At 39.5% G+C, this 19900-nt stretch overlaps 1 long non-coding RNA gene across 1 annotated transcript; it reads left to right on the top strand.

The window, feature by feature from the left end:
* Nucleotides 1-15046: 15046 nt before the first annotated feature.
* On the top strand, nt 15047-18690 carry LOC141737853 (uncharacterized). Its single transcript, XR_012585252.1, has 3 exons — nt 15047-16254; nt 17382-17480; nt 18446-18690. It is a non-coding gene; the product is annotated as an uncharacterized LOC141737853 (long non-coding RNA).
* Nucleotides 18691-19900: the final 1210 nt, after the last annotated feature.

The following is a 19900-nucleotide window of genomic DNA, read 5'->3' as shown; positions in this document are numbered from 1 at the left end:
ATTGAGATACTTCTGAATAATGCAAATGAGGATTAAAACTTTGAAAATGTTGCCATTTCCATAACAACTGGACATGAGAGTCAGCCCTCATTATTTGCATTTGCACCAAAAAGGAGATGGGCAATTATTCTCAGGCAGCCACTTCTGTATGGAAGATGTGATTGAAAAATGAGATTTTCAGGGTCCTGAATGTGGTGGAAGTTCAGGGCTAGCATGTTCTGCCTCACTTTAAATGTTGAGAAGATAAAGCTTTTCTTTCCTAGAGCCTGACCCAAGACATACTGATTTTGGGGTGGATTTTTTTCATTTGTGTCAGTCAGCTTTGTATTTGCTCTTTTATGAGATACTAGAACACCATAATACCCTGAAGTAAGTGGCACCAATTGTTGGTACTGCCAGGCTTTCTTTCACTGGCATTCCTGTGAGTTCTTACTGATGACTGCGCAAAGGTGAGCTGGGTACCTGGGGGGTCATCGCTTGGGGCATTTGGCACTTTGCAAAAGTCAAGACCTTGCTTTTCTGCCATCTATCTGCTTACTATGGTCTATGGTGTCCTTGCTGAATAGTTGATCACGGAGTTTTCAGTTGTGTTGTCATGAAGAAAAGCAAAATACATGGATTTGGCATTAAAATACTATGTGCTACAGAACTCAGAAGATAAAAATGTTTAGTGTTTAATGCTTTGTTTGTTTGCCTGCTTTTCTCCTATTTTTTTCTGTTAGGTCTTAGCATTTATCATAACTGTTTATGGGAGCGTACTACCTTACAGTGTACTGCAGAGAAGCCCAATATTTGAAACTGCCCTACCCTAGTGGAGATCTCATGCCATGGAGTCATTCCTTCTACAGGTTTTACCACGTTTTCGTGTTGCACTAGCAAAGTGACTGGCCCTGCTCTAAATAGATAAAGGAGGAGCTCCCATTTGCAGCTGCATCTGTTACCTTTTCTAAGAACCTAATTCAGCTGGTGTAGAGGGTAGGGAACGGGGGTAGAAGTAAGCCTACCTAAGCCTAAAGAATGCACTCTTGAGCCAGCACAGGAGCCGCTGTTTTAGGAGGTACATAATGACTAGTCTGACTAGACATCATAGTCTGACTTTGCTTTAGTAATAATTGGCTAAAGGTTTGGTGTTTCAAGCAATTCTGAACACATTTCTTTAAAAACAAGGCAAGACATTTGTTCATCTCAAACTCCATAGCTACAATGAAATGTACTTCAGGGCACAATAATGTTAAAGCTTCATCAATGTTATCTGACAAGTACTATCATTATGGGAACAAAGTGCCCTGTGTTTCAGACTAATGGTTTATATGGACAGTGGTTGAGTCCTATCTCATTTCTCCAGTCTTCTGACAGAGGCTATGATAAATGGATTGCAGCCATCTTAAATTTATCATTATTATAGTGTACTAATGCAAATAAAACCTTGTAAGGACCTTGAGTCTCTGTATAGGTGCCCTTCTACTGTTTTTTTCCTGTCAGTGCCGATGTATAGAAAACACGGAGAAAACCATCTTCAGAACTTGGTTTCTGGATGCCATCCTTTCTTGACACAAAAATAAAATCATAGAATCTTAGAATACCAGGTTGGAAGGGACCCCAAGGATCATCTGCTCTAACCTTTCTTTGCAAAAGCACAGTCTAGACAAGATGGCCCAGCACCCTGTCCATCTGAATCTTAAAAGTGTCCAACGTTCGGGAACCGATCGAATCTGAATGATGTTGTGTTGTAACTATACATCACTGGTACTGTTGTTTTACAGATGAACTTGAACTACATCTCAAGCAAAGTTGAATCAGGCTAGAATCGCACAACACACAAAGTGGTACTTATAAACATGGTATATTACATTTTTCTGTCTCACAAAAAAGAGCTCTAATTTCTTGTGAGGAGTTTAAGAGAATCTTGGGCTCAGATTTTGTAGAGAATAACAAAAATTAAATCCTACACTAGGTTGACTTTTTGCCATAAAATGTCACTTGTTTGAAGCTGCTCGCAAGCTGTAGCCTGAGCAGAAGTCCTGAGGATATGAATTAACAAGCAGATGGTGTAAGTAGCTCTCAGAAAACTGAGGGACACATTCCAATGTCCCCATTTAACACATTTGATTTTGTCATTAACTTCATCAAGAGCAGGACTTAGTCCTGGCTGCCATTTTTCCAGGAAAACCTTACCTAAACAGTTAAGATTCTGTTTTGGCTAATGTTTTTTGCTACTTTTACAAACAATTTGTTTTTTAACAGCAGACACCATCAACATTTAACAGGACAGGTGTTGGCTTTGTTTAATGTAAGGAATTTTTTGACTATTGCCAATTTGCTACAGCTATGTCAAGACTGTAGACCTTTGGTACCTTTGTAGAACAAAGGTAAATGTGTAGGTTTCACAGACAGCTGTAATCCTGCTGCAAGCTCACAGGCAGGGCACATCAGTACATAATGCTCCGTCATCTGAACATATCTTCCTTTACTGATTCCTCACTTTTTATGAAGCATTCCCAGTTGTATCTGCAGCTAGTCGGGTAGTATTGTGCAGTTTCTGAAGACCATGTACAGAACAGAGGATGTAAAAAATGTAAACAAGTCCTTTTTAGCTACAACATCTCTCTGCCACCCACACAAGCAACTAATTTTGACTTCTCAAGTGTTTTGACCAGCTAGATTAAATCATAGTACTGTACCTAGATGTGCCCATCCCATTTTTCTACTTCTTATGTTACTGCACTGAGAAAGGTCCTTCACGCCTGGATTTTTTTGCAGAGCTCCAGGTGTTAGGAACTGCTTTCATTTCAGTCTTTGATAGAAAAATCATCAAAAACAAATTATTGAAATTAATTTCTATTTCATTTGGTAGTTGTAGCCAGTGGATTATAGATTTTTCCATGTTTTTAAGTATCTGGTATTTACAGATGATCATTTGAATACTTTACAGACCGTGGAGAATTGGTGAGAACAACAGAAGTATAAAATTATTAAATTATAAGTTTGATGCATATTCATGCATATCACAGAATTATTCAAGGGAAAAAAGTACATAAAAGTATCAGAAAAACACCTGAAATGATCCATTTATTTAATTAAAGGTAATATACGGAAGCAGTTGAGATACTACTGCAGCTGTGATTAATATCTGACTATACTGATTTACTATTATTTGTAGTGCCACACTCTTCTCCATGCTGTCTGCTGTTATTTTGAAGTGAACTCTGAAACAAAACTTATCTGTCTTGTCTCCAAAAATACAGAAATTGTAGTTCTGTATGTCAGAGTCTTGTAACTCCCCACTGTGTGTGAAGTCATAGTTGCATCCGCAAGGGCCTTTTCCCCACCTTCATCAAACAGATAGTAGGAATGATTTCTGTTTGCAGCGTTTTCATCCTTACAGCAATCATAGTCAGAACCTGCTTCCTGTTGGCAGGTTGTTTTAGCTAAATAGCAGGTATTTCAGATCATGTCAGGCCAATTTGCTTAACTGATAGCAGCATTTATGCTATTAGGGTGTTACACGTAATATTCTTTCAACAGATGTAGATACACACATACACATATGTCTATATTACCTATACATTCTGCATAGTTATAATATTCTCTGTCTCTGGGAAACCTGCTCTATTATTCTGTGCTGTGTATAAAACCCAATTTTTTCTAACATCACAGCCGGAAGTATAAGACAGTCTTCCATTGTGCAGGTGGATATTGCTTCCCGTAAAGCAATAGCATCCAGCCCCTCTGGTTCATAACGTTTTTCTACATCTCCGCTGCAGGAAAGGGGAGGGTAATCACATCAAAGTTTAGGCAATGGGTATCTGGACCTTATTTGAAATGCAGAGAAATGTAGAAATACGGTGGAATATTTATCAGTGTATTTTTCCAGGTTTTTTATTTTAGAACTGGCTAGCTTCTAATGTATGCAAATTAATTCTTTGTTAAAAGAAAATTTCAAGTCCAATAACAATAACTTCAGTGGAAATGAAAGAGTGGTTTGCTCCCTTGAACCTCTGGGGGAATTTGACCAAATTAATTTTCTTAAGCAACATCATAAATCCAGAGAAAGAAAAACACATTTAGATAAATGAAAGTCTGTCAGAGGCCACAGTGCTAGTGGTGTTGAATTGGACAATTAATTATGTATTTTGTGCACATCATAAATAGTGAGCAGCTTAAAGGATGATGACTCAATAATATAGCAAGAAAGAAATCAGACAGAGTGAATCTTTTATCAATACTTCTCCCCTGTGACCCGTGTTTCACTCAATGCCGCTGTGATGATGCGATGAAAGGATCAGAGTGCCGAGATACCCAACCCTACTGCCCGTTCTGACAGCTGCAGCTTTCTACCATGAGGTAAATTAAATAAGCCGATGTGGTCAAATAGAGAAATGCAGGGGTAGCTCTTTAAGCTTATTAAGTCTCATTATGCACAAAACTTCATGCACAAGCTAGCTGTCCCGTAATATCAATATGACAAAGCAATGTGTCTGTGGAAATGCTTTGATCTCCTGATATCAAAGAAAGAAGATTCATACTGCTCTTGTCCACGGTATTTATGTATGCAAGGCTGAGAACTCATTCGGTAAACAGAGCCTTACTCGTGTGTGCATCTGCCAGAAAGGGTCTGACACAGCTACAGGGCCGACTACACCTTCTGCTTTTTTCTTAGTATCTCTGCGTGGACGATGTTTTCCTTTTTCCTTTACCCAGCCTAAGACTTCATTTAGGTGCTGTTCTCCAAGAGGAAGTCTGTTCTGTCCTTTGATTACAGCCTGCATAGATCTAACTGAGCTAGCCTTAAACAAGACAGCTCAAGTTCTGATGGTGCTGTAGTTACAAGGGTGCAGTGCTCTGTGCAGGCTGCTTGGTCTGCCTCTAAGGAACTGTCGAAATGTGCAAGTGTCCCAGCTGCACTGAGCTTTGCACTGCACCGGATAATTTAAAATTACCCTGGATACCTGATCTTCAGTTGCACTTTTGGCTGTGGAATAGATGTATCTTAAGAGCTGCCTTGTGGTAGGTACTAACTGCACTTGAGTGACTGAGCCAGTGCATCTTCAGGTCCTCCTTTCGAGAGCTGTAGCCATGCGTTTACATGTTTTGGAGGACAGCCTCCCTCCTTAAACTAAAGTTTTGTTCATTTTAACAGTAGGAACAAAATATGTGGTTGAAAAGTCTTAAGACTAGTGTAAACAAATTTTGCTGTTCCTGAATGGCAAGTCAAGCAAGCTCATGTTCATTAACATTCTCTATTTTGTAGTCTGACCCTCCCTAAAAAATCACTCTTGAAAGCATGATCATATTTTAATTACCCCTTTTTCTGTTGCATTCCTGGACATTCTTTTTTTCTGGACAAAATTTGGTCTGTTGTTTCTTCAGGAAATAAAACATTGAGAGCTGAAGTTTGAGCATTGTTCCTTAATGGGAACAAGGCTTTTTAAGTTTCAGCTGTCTTTTGTTTTGTGCTTGGTTTTATCTCATAAAGCTGCAAACCAAAAAATGCACAGGGCTGATATCCCAATAATTGCATCCTTCACTACTCTCATAAATGATTATAAGGAAGTTTCCACCCTCCAGCATGAGTTCAGCTGAAAAATAGGACATCAAAACTGAAAATGAAGGTTGGCATTGAGTTTGAACAAAAGAAGGAGGTAATAACACTGCTAAATTGCCCTTGCCCTGCGAAGTGTTGCCATACTCTAAAGACTATGTACTAAAAGGCAGCAAGGGGAGCTAAATTTCAGCTCATATGTTAAAACTTGTATTTAGCAGCCATTTTTTTGACCCCTTAAGGGATTCTGTCCTTAAAAATATTTCTGGTTTTGGTGTGTTTTTGCTTTCCTTGTTTTGTTGCCTAAAAGCTGTGGAGCCATACTACCTTTTACACTTGCCATAGTCATAGGTGTGATAACAAAATGGAGTGAAATTGCTGTCGTTAGGTGTTTGGTGGAACATCTGAGGTGGTCTTACGATCTGGTGGCAACTGTGGAGTCATCGGTGTAAGGAGATCTCTTGCCATCAGGAAGAGCTATCTGAGATCATTCACTTTTGCCTCAGAGAAATTCACCCACCTGCAGTGGGTGCAGGTTGCTTGTGCCCATCTCTTTCTCTGTAAGCTGCCTCTCCTATAATAAAAATGCCAACACACTTTTTTGGTTTTCTCTTACTGAATAGTTACAGGTTAGCAGGTAATTATGGGACTCTCTGCTTGTAGTTGGGCTGAGGCCACCTCAGCAGCTGATTAGCAATGGAACAGAACTCAGCACAGATGAAAAGAATATATATTATTAGGACTGTATACAGCCTCGTTAAATGTTTCTCAGTAGAGATGAGGGACAGGTTTGTTTCCACAAGCTGGGCTAATATTCCGCCTCTGATTTTGTGTAGTTGTTGCAGCAGCTGGTTACCTGAGGAGCAGGAACACACTATGGCTGTCCTTGAGATGCTCACTGAGGGCCTGACTGTATCACATCATGGTATCTTTCATGGCACCATGAGCCCAGGTTTCCTTCCTGAGTGATCATCACTCGTGTTCCAGGATGGAGCCAGGAAGCAGACAGGGCCAGACCTGTGAGGGGAAAGTGCTCTTATTCCCCTAGCTTGAATGAAGCTGTTATTATCCATGAAACTCACAACCTGGCAGAGGGGGTGAGTTACAGATGGCTTTCCTTCTGGCCGAAACCATGTTGCTACATTAGCCAGGCAATGGTGGCAAGTCACATGCCAGTACTGCTTTGTGCGATGTTTGTGTTGTGTTTCTCCAAGTGTTGTGACCATTACTTAAGGGACCTGCTGGAGATTTCAGGGTATTTTGGGGAGTCATGGATGGTGACAACTTATCTTTTTGGAACTCCTTCCTATCCCCCAGCAGCCCAGCCTTCACCTCAGGGAATGGCTTTTGTCCAGTCATCCCCCACAAGAAGCACCTCTTCTTTTAGTCCTCCTTTCCTGTCCTTCCAGAGGGTGTTGTTTACTTGTTCTGTCAAGCCAGCACAAAAGCGGGGTTGTTACTATAGGTAACAGACAAAGGCTTTTTAAAATATGTTGGTTCATCAGCCAGAGGGATTCCATTGACCACTGAGATGTGGCCAGAGCAGGCCATTTGCCAGCAGGTTGTGAAGGAAAGTGTAGCCAAATTACACTGTGAACCCTGCTTGTAATTTGAATCTGTTGTTTGCAGAAGAGTGCCATAACGCAACTTGGAAATAAATGAGGCTAAATTTTTCTGGGAGATATAGATAAGGTAAATATTTGAGTAACTTGTGGGTTGTTACAAGACCTGTAAGATTTCATGTGGGACCTGTTCTTGAAGATTTTGAAAGCTTAGGCCTGGTGCGACTTTGGGCATGTTAACAACATTTCTACTAGTAAATGGAGAGGGTCAGGGCATTTGCCTGAGCAGTGCTCTGTGTTTGCCCATTTTGTTTAATTGTTGACCCTTACCTAGCCTAATTCTACAGTTTCTCAGACAATCCCCAAAACTAGGTCTAGGGATAGTACAGACCAATGATTTTCCCAGTGGATAATGCAGACACCGTATTTTGGGAGGAAGAGAGGTTAGCTGTGTGGGCATCATCTGTACAATGCCAGTTGAGCAGTAGAGAAAGGACTAAACCAGTTCCCTTTCCATACAGGCGGAAAAGAGGTTTTATTATTATTATATTTAAAATATTATAATTTATGTATCGTCTTTGCTCTTACCTGTCTTCAATTCAAAGCTAATAACACAGTAAAGTTTGCTAAATTCCTCACTCATTGCACAATGCACATTAGGTTTGTTCTAAAGTCTACTGCCAGCTACATCCTCAATGCAAATTCAGTTTTATGAGACTTAAATGCTTGTTGCCCATGCACCTGTTAAGACCCTTTATTTTCAAAGACCCTAAATTGTCTGGCTGTGAAACAATAATAATAAACAGTCATCAGTGGTTTTGGGGTTGGTTTTTTTTGCCACAATCATTCTGTGGTTGCAGGTCACAGAAACAGAAATAGGAATTTGAAGAAATAGATGTACTTCAACAAACCTAGACTTAAGCCATTGGTGCTGTGGGAAGGTTTACTGAAGTGAGCTTTCCAAGGAGTTTTCTCATGGTGCCAAGGGATAATTTTTCTTGATGTAAATATGAGATGGGGTAACCACTTGTTTGTGCCCACTTGTACTAAAGGAATTGCCTTCCTTTGGCTGATATTTGCCCTCAAATTCCGAATTATGTGAAAATGACTGCTTGGAGCTTGGCAATGTATTGGCTCATCAGCATTCACTGACACTGCTGAGAGAGACTGTTGATAAAATCAGGGAATCAAAAAAGAAGTAATGTGTTTCCTAATTCCTGTGCAAACTCTTTTCTAAATAGGCACTGACCAAAAATTGACTTTTTTTTTTTTAAATTCCTATTATCTACTGCCAAAAAGTCATTTATGCTTCCTAGAAAGTCATTCTTGTGTTTGTATTACCCACCTGAAGACTGGCAAAATAGTATATATCATACTCTTCGGGACCACTGGCCTGCTTTAGTGGTTGTCTTGATTTGCATACTTAAGTCCAAGGTATAGCTATAGAATAGGTGTCATGTGGGCATTTTCTGGCTGCCTCTTTCAAAGTGGTTTCTTTCCTGAAGCCTAAGGGTTTTAACAATTCATTGCAGATACAGTGCGGAAAGAACCCTTGAGCCGACTGAATGAAAATCTCGAACCAGCTTTTTTTCAGTGTAAGCGATGTAAGGCAGCTAACGTGTTTGCTAGTATTTGTGGTCATGTTTTTTCCCTTTTAAATTTAAAGTTGATCGGGAAAAAAAAGAGATTTCTAAGGATTATTTTTTTCCATATTACAGATTTTGAAAAGGATAGTTTTTTTTCACAGAAGTTCTGTTTGCTTTAAAATGTCACCTTTTTTATCTTCTCATCAACATTGTCATCACCATCGTCATCAATACCATCTCCAAGAACAAAAAGCCAACGATGTCCAAGTCAATACCATTGTCAATCCATATCAGTCCATGGTCAATGTAATTTCATTCAATTTCAAAAAAATGCCATTTTCACTTTTCTTACGTGAAGTCTCAGAACTTCTTTACCAGAAGGGAAGGGAAGAGAAGACTAATCTTTCTGTTTTCCGTTTAATGATGGATTTCTGAATAATGAAAGAGTGAGGAGGGAGGAAGAATAAGATACTCTAATGCTTAATACCCTTCTCATTTTCAGAAATGAAAATGAAACAAATATCTTCAGTTTCAGAATTCTATAATAATGGAATAATCAGTAGCATTCATGAAAATAATATGCATTTGCTCAAATTCATTTCTACCTGGGAAAACAAAATATACGTTGTGGTGGCTAAGAATCCCCACCCCTCCCCCCGCCCCCCTTCCCCTCCCCCCCCCTTTGGTAAATAATGTTTCCAACACAAAGGCAACGGTTTTATTTCTCTTACTGATGCTGTAAAGCAGCAGTGTTACTCTGGAAAGGTAAATATCTAAACAAAAGGAAATAATTTGGAGACAGTCAGAATTACCATCTATCTTAATGGTGCAATAAAATGCTCAGATCTGATACTGAAGTACCATTCTGAAGAGCATATTTATATTCAGAGGCCTTAAATGAGCGTATTAATGACCTTACACTGGATAAGAGTTTGCCGTGAATGGCACCATCTGTTTTCTAGGGAAACTTTTTCTCCATAGGTACTCTTGAAACAGAAAAGAATGATATTCTGCCAAAACTAGTCTCCTTTTTAACAAATCTACTAGTATCTCCTTTGTCTTACCTCTTATCTCACAGGAGGTCATAAAATATTTTGTCAGTGATTCATGAGAAATACATATTATAATTCGTCTCATTTCCGATTGTTAATTTTCTTGTCTGTGTGTGGAGGTGGGAACACATTATTCCCTGTACTGAAATCGGAAGCAGCTTCCTGCCATTTAGTATGTCCATTACAAAGTGTCGTAGTGAAAGCAATAATGGATGAATATTGAAAAGTGCAGAAGTTTGATGTGGTTAATTACAGAAGATGAGGTGATAATTCACAATTCATCCATGCCACCCAGAGAAAGCAGACTGGCTGGAGGAAGCCTCTTCTATCTAACAGAGCAGTCTGTGTTTGGTACCTTGATCCAGGTTTTGTAACCTTCCCGCGAGTTCATCTTCCTTCTTCTCCACTCTCCAAAGAGATGTCCCTGTCTACACAAATATCCCATTTATGGTGACAGGAACAATTGCTGGAAAAATTAGCCTCGGTGTGTCCCTGATATTATGTTAAACAGGAGGAGCAGGTGAAGCTGGGGCTTAGAATTGTCCTGTGAAAGGGTAGTGCCACCTGAAGACTGTTTTTTTGCTGTTGTATGGAGTGGAAGGCTGGAATTTTTTTCTGGAAAAGACTATTCCATTGCCTGTAACAGCCTCCACATCTCAGCCTCCTTCTCTCAGCAGTACCAGCAGCCTGAGCTTCCAGGTTGAGCTGCACATGCAGGTGCTGTTTTTGAGCTGAATTTCTGGCTGGAAAACCAATTCTGAATTCTTCCTGAACAAGATGGTGTTGGTTTAGCCAACAGACCGTCTGTTTGTGCTGAATGCTCTGACAACAGAAAGGATCACAGAAACAGGGAAGTACTGTTTTATAAAACCTGGCAGAAAGGCTTGATGGATTTCACATAGGAAACATAGCAGAGAGGAGAGCTAAAGCTAGACTTCTGATGTCTAAAACTGTTGCCTCTCCACCCCACTTTAGCGCGCTGTCTCATTAATCTTCTGGGCTGTATTGTGTTAGTTCCTACTTTGTGTGTAGGCCTGCCATTAGATAAAAATATGAAAAAAATACAAGCTTATCAAAGTTTCTGATAACTCACTGTCAGGTATGTCTTACTGTTTTCATTATTAGTGTTGGTCAAGACTACCCAACTTTTGGAAACACACCTATGAATAAACTCTTGGTTTCTCCTTCCTTTTGAATCTAGCATTAGTTGTCACATGTCTATGTTTAGCTTTTTCCTTAATCCATTAGTTCCCTCCTATAAAAAATATGCAAGCTTTTCCCTAGTGTATCCATCACCATGTCACTCGACTTCATTTTTCACAAGTCTCTTGATCCTCCTCAGTCCTGTTCAGCTAAAAGACTTCGAGCTCTAATTGTTCCCTCTATTCTTGCAATTACAACCTTCAATAAACTGGGGCTCCACCTTGAACTCATGCTAACTCGTTGAAAAAGCACGAGGCAGAAGAAGGTCCATAGACTTGAAACTTACCAACCACTGAGATGATCCATCTTCTTCAGAAATGACTTTGTTGGCTCTCTTGACATGGAGGGGCTCTGTTGACCCTGGCAGGTCTCTCAGTGTCCCTGGCCTACAGCTGGCCTGTAGGAGATTCTGCCCCCCCTTGTCCAGGACATCGTGCAAGGTAACTTCCTGGGATTGAGTGGCCTTACCTGAGAGAGAGAGGGTAAGTGATTTAATAACATACGTATGATGTCTAGCATGCTCTAAGATCGTGATTTGTGCACTCGTTTAAGGTATTCATATCTAGCGCGCTGGTGGTTTGTGTTGTTACTTTTCGGGATCACTTGTTAGGTGGTAATAGTGTATTCTGTGAATTGTTTTGTTCTTTTCCCCTTAAATTGCAATAGTGCATTCTTCCATTGTATCCATAAGAACTTGCAATAGTGGTGTATTGGACTCGTGAGTGAAGTCCAAATAAATTGTTAATTTGAACCTCTCAGTGAAGTCTCTTTCTCTCCGTCACTAAGATGTGCCAAAAATGAAAGAAGGTCAGAGTGGGGTTTGACCTACTTAATTTATGTATTGTAATAGACTTTCACAGGGGCTTCTGTAGCTTTATTCCTATCTTTGTAATTCCATTGGCATGAGCATTAAGAAGACTTACTCTCACTTAATCAATTTGATCTGATCTGTAGTGCTTGGCTCACATTCTAGTAAGTGACTGACTCAAGATAAAGTCTAGAGGGAGGCTGTTTTGGTCCCTAATTCAGTTTAAAGTGCGCATCTCATAAGTTACCTCATCTTTGGTTCCCAGATTAATTTCTTGCTTATCTATATTGACTTCTAAGTTTATCCATGTCTTATGGGAGGTGATTACCTGCTCAGTCCTCATAACAGGTATGTTCTTTCACCTTTTGCTGTCTTTTGACCTGTTTTCATTTTCTGTCTGCTTCCGGAAGTTCAGATACCAAGATAAAAACATTATTTTTTTTTAAATGCATATGGCTTTGTTTTTTCTATGAAGCTAAACTCCTTTTTCCATACCAGAATATGCTTCCTTAGCAGTCTGTTAACCCCTTCTGGAAACTGCAGTCTGTTAAACTTTCCTGTAAGCTTCATTTGAATATTCATTGTAACCTTGAATAAGAAAGTGTGTGAGGCATTAGTCTTCCCCTTAGAAACATCCTTTACTTAGGCTTTTTGGTTCTTTTAGTGCCATTGTTTTACTCCAGAAACTTGTCCCTGATTTAGAGGTGAATATTATAGAACAACATCCTGTTGTCCTGGAACACATGAAAAGCAGCTATTGACCAAAAAGTGAGCTTCCTCCGCAAGTTTGCTCACTGGAACAAATGAGTAAGTGTATATAAATAATAAATACAGATATTTATAAATAATAAACCTATAAAATATATAAAATCAATATAAATAATGAAAAAAAAAAACCTTTTATATCTGATGCCTACCCACTCTTCTCTGATCTCCAGATCAGTTAGTACGGTGGCTTGTGCTCAAGTCGCTCACAGCTCACAGTCCTTCCCAGTGAACTGCAGCTGCGATCTTCCTGCAGGATGCCTGGCCCAAGCTTTTCTGGGACTTACGCAAGGCCCTGGTATCCTAAAATACTTTGGTTTGTGACTTTTCAATGTGAAATGACTGAAATAATCCGACGGCTATATCAGATTCTTGCAGAGCAATTTTTTTCCTGAATAGCCCGGCAGGGAGAGGCATTGCATGCCTAGCGACATGGCACGAGGCCATGTATGGGGTTGTTGCTGGCACCGGATGACTATCTAGAATTCTGTCTTCTTTTGCTTTCCCATTAAAAAAAAACGTGCTGTTCATTCAGCCTCTTAACTATGCCCAGAAAACATTCCCAAATTGCATTTTAGAGAGGTCTGGTTGTTTAGCACCAAAAGAGAAGCTAGTAGTGAACCTATATACTGTGTGGAAGCTCAGAGGGACAGGACGCAGCAGTGAACCAAGGAGCTAAATTCTTTGACAGTGCAGATGCACAGTGAAGCTGAGCTGAGCTTTATTAAAGCTCAGGCGACGGTTGAAGTGAACCTGCCCAGTTCAAGTCCCTGACCCAACCCTAAATACAGCTGTTAATTGTTAATACTATTTGGGGCTGGATTAGTCATATTATAAAAGAAATTTGTACTAGAATTGTAATTTAGTCATCATAAAGAGTGATTACATAAAATAAGATCAAGGAAATGAGACTGGTTTTCTTAATTTTATTGAGAGATCTGAATACAAAGAAGCAAATCCCTTATTTAGGTGCTGCCATTTTATGATGCAGTGAAAGGATACGGTGAAAGAAAGTTTAAAACTTTCACTGACCAATCAAAAAAGCAACATGAATTTCTTATTCAGTTTGCTTTCTTCCTACGGTACTATCAAGAAAGGTAAAATTTCTAATTTAACTCAGCAATGATATATAAAAGGCTGTGGAAATATAAATGAGTTCTGAGTCACAAAGAGCTGGGATTTGCTTTTATGCAATGTTCTCTCACAATCCATGGTGATGAAGAATACAGTCTTCATTGAGGCATGTTAATTACAGAGGGTGAGTTTCCTTATGCCCGTTAATGAATAACAGCTTCCTGGAGTTGGTGCAACCTCAGTAGTGAAGCATTTAAATTTTGGCCGCCTTGGACTAAAATGTATTGTGAGCTTCGCATCTCAATTTAAAGGGCCTGTGTGAATTAGAGCTGTTAGAACTTAACTGGAGCTGGGCAAGTGCATCCAAAGATGATTCCTGAGTAACGTTTAGATTATTTAGTGTAGAGCTTCACAGTAATACAGGAATGCATTATTACACACCTTTGCAAACTTTGGACAAATGCTTTCTCTTTAGGCTTGTCCCATGTAAAAGAAACGAAAATCCGTGGATTTCTTCGGCCAGGATGCTCCTACTCACACCTGACAAGGGGCATAGATATCACCTGGGCAGAAGGGGACAAGGCTGGGCTGAGTTTTATTTGAGCTCCCCAAGCCCTGGGACGTCTGCAGGTGCCTGCACTCTGCCCTGTCCTACTGCATCTAGGGAGGGTCCCAGGGCACAAAGCGTCTGCTGTGTGTGACATTTCCATGGGCTGCAGAGCGCTGCAGTGAGATCACTTGTGACATACAGGCCACCTGGGGGTACAGTGGGGGCTACCTGGGGTTATGTGGATGGCATGAAGAGTAGAAAGTCTCCCTTCTCTCTCTTGTGTGTCATTCAACACATATGCGCTGCAGTTTTGTCCCTTCGTGTTGCTCCTGTGTGCTGTTATCGCAGACCCACTTTAGCAATAGGATATAATTCTGAAAGGTGGCTCCACTCCAGTCACAAACTGATTAAGGTCTCATGATACCATGTAATACATTTACTGCAGAAACCATTACCTACTTATCCAGATGACGATGGAGAAGGGATTCAGACAAGGAGAATTACTCAGTTTTAGTCTCTGGACTCCTTTAGTCTCTCTCCTTTGTCCAACAATAACTGCAAATTTAATGTCTTCAGGAACATTGGATTTCAGTCTTTTCTGAAGGGCATCTTCCTTAGCCATGCTGTCTTATAACATCTTGCTTATCCTGTGGGTGACCTTCAAAGGGGAAGTAATATTAATTAGCAATCATCAACACCAATTTCTAGTGCCCTGGGGTTTTTTTTGTCATTTTCAGTGCAATAACTACGGGGAAAAAAACCCAACAACAACAAAAAACCCCAAACCAAACCCATGATACTAAAGTAATACTTTCTGTTTCTTAGAGATCAGACACTAGTACCAAGTGCTCTGCCGCTGCATACAGAGGGGTGGGCAAACAGGAGAATGTGTTTTACACAGAAAGGATGATCAGAAGGTGGGAAACAAAGCAAAAAGACTAGTACTGAAAAGACATTTCCAAGAGCACACAGCACTTCAGCATTGGATCTCACCATGCCCACTGGGTATATCATTCCTTACGTTATTCAGTCAGTATAACCTATCGCAAGCAGCTGTTGCTTGGCCAGTTACTATGTTCTTTTATTTAGCACAAAAGTTTTTACAATATCTGAATGCATTTTCTGTAAAATATTCACCCGCATGTATTTCAGCTGTTATTATGAGAAGTATTAAAGGTGCATCTGTCATGCTGCAGTTTGAAATTAGCAAGATACTGGGCAAAATTAACATTACACGTGCAGCAAAAATCGAGGAAAAGAAAGAGAAAAAGAGCATGCATATGCACACTGATGTATTTCATGTTTTTTTCTTTGCGGGAACTGCTGCCTGAATAATCTTTTGTTGTAACCACAAGATTTTGCAGCAATATGAAATAAACCTGCTTTTATCTCATTTATGTGTTTTTTTATAGCCCTTATAATAAAGGTGGAAGGGTAAAGATTAAGATCTATATTAAAAAGCAAGATGTCACCATTTAACACTCTCTTTCAAGGTGTAACTTTCACCTCATTCCTTGGCCTTGAGTCTGCTTTTAATAATGAAAATCAGGAACATCACACAGGTCAGTAAAATTTTATCAGGGTAATGGCAAGGCAGGCCTTCAGCTCCCTAGTGAAAAGTCACCAATCCCTAGCTTACATTTTATAATTTGAGGATTACATAGAACATGCTTGTGTTTAAACTCAGTATGGAAAGAGCTGTGGATACGTCTGTTAATCATTTACTACTTATATAAACTTATATAGCTGAAACTAATTTTAATGAGTTAGAGCTTAGTTAGCTTAGACTTCAAGAGCCAGAATTTTATCTGCGATGTTCCCTTGGTTTCTCAGATTTATGCATGTATTTTTATTCACTTTAACAGAATCCAAATTGGGCAAGGGTCTGCATGATATGAGCATGTTCATTTGAAATATAATTATCAGAAAGGACAAAACCTCAAGCCTCTAGGAAATATCTTTGATAGAGTCTATATATTTTAACGGCAGTTATGAAGTCTCTCCTAAGAGCACCTGGGGCATGGGAAGGAGAAGTACTTTAAAATACAAGTGGATTTTGCATATGAAGAGGAGCCCACTTTACTTTCCTCCTGGGTTAAGATGAGACCAAAGGTAAGACTTTAGCCCAACTTTTAAACACAGATTGCCTAGCAATTTGTGACCCATGACCAGTTGCAGTATAAATGAATACTGAAAATAATCTTATGAAGTGGGGAACTGGAGTGTTGTCTATCCACTTACTCAGGCTTTTATTTTTTATTATTTCTTACAACAGTAATAAAATGGTATTAATTTTTCAATTAATATTAGCATGAATATTGACTTATGCTATTATGTATATCAAGATGCAAAGAAGAAAAGCTTTCCTGCTGCTTTACATAATTCAATAATGCTGCTTTAACATTTGCAGAACCTTTAGGGAAGTATAATGAGTTCTGCAAATACTCAGATTTACATATTAGAAGCAGAAACAACTGGAAATTTTTAAAATGTATGTGTTGTATTTCAGGCAAAGTAATGTTGGCTTTCTAAAAAAAGAATCCTAAAAAACTGTAAAGTAATATTTTCCACAGAGCTGACAATTCCATGCTTGCATTTGAGCATTAGGAAAGATGGAGGTTTAAACACAGAATAAAAGTCTGTCATTTCTGAGTCTGACAAAATATGCAATCATCACAAAGCACAATTTTGGGAGCACCCAGGAAAGGCTTAGCAAAGAAGAAATTGTTGACAGCCAGAAGTCACCAAAAACTCCAAGACATTGAAAACAAGTGAAAACTAGGTAGGATAAATAACTTTGGTTCAAGTCACTACATGGTAGTCACGTAAACAAAGCCTGCTTTCACCGACGAGCCAGTCATAGCTGTGATCTTTGCTAGAAAAGGGAGCGCTGCTGCCCCAGCCTCCAGGTGTGAAGGGTGAGTGTCCATTACCCAGCGTCACCCTGCAATTACCCTCCCTGAACAGAATCCTAATCTGCATTCCTTTCTGCAAGAAAAAGAGAGGATTCCAGATTATCTTGTGCCTAAACTATTTTACAAACCGCTACTTTTCTTTGAAAGCTGCAAGACTTGTTTTCTAGCTGTGAGTTTTGTTGGAGGCGAGAAGTAAGAGGAATTATGGTCTACCGATATTCAGCTAACACCTGGCAAAATGAACTGTAGTAATGTCTTCTCGCTGTAGTATGTCTAGAACTGTGTGGATAAATGCAAGTTAACATGCATCTTCTCTCCTGCCAGATGTTGATGTCAGTATGCTGGATTGCATTCAAAAACAGAGCTAGGAAGACACAGTCTGAGCTAAAAATGGAACTGCAGCTCCATTTTCAAGTTGGAAAGGTGATACGTTTTTTGAAATGTAGGGTGTGATCCCTCTACTTGCCCTTACCTCTCCCTCACCACTTGCCGTCTCTTAGTAATTCTTGGGAATGGGTAACTGCAACTAATTTTATGTTAGTGGAAAAAAGGTCTAGTTTTTATTTGAATGAAAATAACTATAATTCAAAGAATTTTACAGTGATAAGGCTGATGCTACATTGCTCCAATTACAAATTGTTTGGCTTTCTGAAACACAGCACTTCATTCATGAGATTCTCACCATTATTTTCTTACATCCCCTTTCGCAAATTCAAGTAGTGAAGATTATCTCAGGGCTGGCTTTGCTCTTTCTCCTTGGTCAGGTTGAAACAAATCTCTGCTACCAGATTGTATTCAAAGCTGTCGCCACTGATTTTGTCCTGCAGCATCTGCTTTGTGGAGTATTTGACATCTCTGTGCAGAGCAGGACCCCTGCAAGGACCCCATCAGATGATCTGCTTATTGACTTTGATTTCTCTACCTAAGAGTTTGCTGAGAGCAACCACTTTCCCTAGGCTGTGTCTTCCCCAATCATTCCCCCCTTCCGCATGTTCACAAGCATCACACAGTATTCCTAGGCTCAGAATACAGACTCTTACTACAGCAAAATGCTGGGTGAAAAAATGCAGTGATGCTGAATGGTAGTTTGTGTAAATGAAGCCTTCCCACACTACCTTTTACTTTCTCCTAGAGGGGGAGCACAGGGTTTTTCTTCTTAAGCCTTCTGGCTTATTAAATTAGTAATTCATAACCATCGTGCTTTATATAGGCCATGGCTCACTGAAAGCAAACTTACAGAAAGGTATTTTTCCACCAGTGTTTATCAGAGTGGATTTTCTTAAGAGCATGCAGCTTTCCAAACCACAAAAATCCTAATTTCTGTGGTGAAAAATGTGTAGTTCCATGAAGTATTTTAAACTGATTATTGACATGTTCCTTCTCTACAGAGCTGAAGACGCACACAAGGCAAGGAAGGAGGGGTTCATTGCAACAGACTCTGCAGAGTTAATAAAGGTAACAGATCTGCATCAGTAGGAAGCCACAGCGCTGTGAGGTAGGGCTTTATTAAACATTTCACTGTAACTTCATCATAAGCAGTTAGCAATCCACCTTTAGTATGTTACTAATAGTAATGAATTGTCTTGGAAGACTGGGACCAATTAAACGAGTATTTAAGTTGCTGTAAGTCTATAACAAAAAAAAAAGTAACTTCTTACATTTTCAAATGGCAAAAAATTAACTGTTTAGTTCCCATTACTAAGTAACAGCTTTCTAATAATAAATGACTGTACTTATGTTGTAGAAAAAAAATAGATGGACAGGCTGAAAGTAAAGTTGTAGTTAATATTTTCCTAGCAACCTTATGAAATGTGTTAAGTAGATGAATGATCTGCTAGAAGCATATGGAGCAGGGCAAGACTGATTAAATAACTTTATAAGGTATATTCTAACATGAACAAATATTTCAGAAAACTGGAAATGCTTGGTACAAAAAGGCAATGTAGCGTTATTAGATACTGTTATAAAGAGACGTTTCCAAAAGAAACTGTAAAGAAACGTTACGAAAACGAGGGAAAACCCAGTAGGAGAAAGCAGGTTTTCCTAGGTTAGGACAGTGGTCACAGTAGATAAATCTGGATTATAGAGTTAGCTGTGCTTAAATTTTTGGTTATTTACACATTGCATTATTGATGTTAAGGAAAACCTTGGGAGGCATCTTTAAGGGCCAAACTGTATAATGGAGAGGAGTCCTGGGAATGTCTTCTGCCTAGATTCCAGTTGGTTTTGTTACAGAATGGCAAAATCACAGACAAGCAGCTGAACTTTCACTTGCCGACATCCTCCACAGAGGCCAGCAACGGTCTGCACGCACAAAGAGAGCCCAGAGCAAAGCAACGTTGAAGCAACCAAGCAGCTTCCGAAGACCAGGGACAGCTGAAAATGATGGGGAGAGGAGAAGAGGGAAAACAAAAATAAACCTTTGAGCCTTTGACAGAATATAACTCTTTCATCAAGCTAATATTTGTGTCAGGTAGACTCAATACTCAGAGACTTAGTCCTCAAGAAGTCCACAAGAAACTGAAAATTGTCAATTATCTGAACAATTTCTTTTGTAATAGTAGCCATATGGTAGCCAGTGTCTGTTTACTAACAAAGACATACTCCTACTTTTAGCTGAAAAACAGAAATTAACCAATTAATCCTCTTAGCCTGTATACTTTTCAAACCCTAGCCAGCACGGAGTTCTCAAATCTGAAAGCAAAATAAGCGTTACAGCTAAAGCACTGATACTAATGGTCTCACAAGCACTTAAAACAGTTACAATCCGACTCCTACTTAAGCTCCGCATCCCCTGGGTTCTGTTTGTTGTCAGAAAGTGACGAGGCGGCAGAGGCCATCTC

The sequence above is a fragment of the Larus michahellis genome, chromosome 1 (genome assembly GCF_964199755.1).
Source record: "Larus michahellis chromosome 1, bLarMic1.1, whole genome shotgun sequence".
NCBI lineage: Eukaryota > Metazoa > Chordata > Aves > Charadriiformes > Laridae > Larus > Larus michahellis.
Note: the sequence above shows the minus strand (reverse complement) of the source record. Positions and strands in the feature narration are given on the sequence as shown.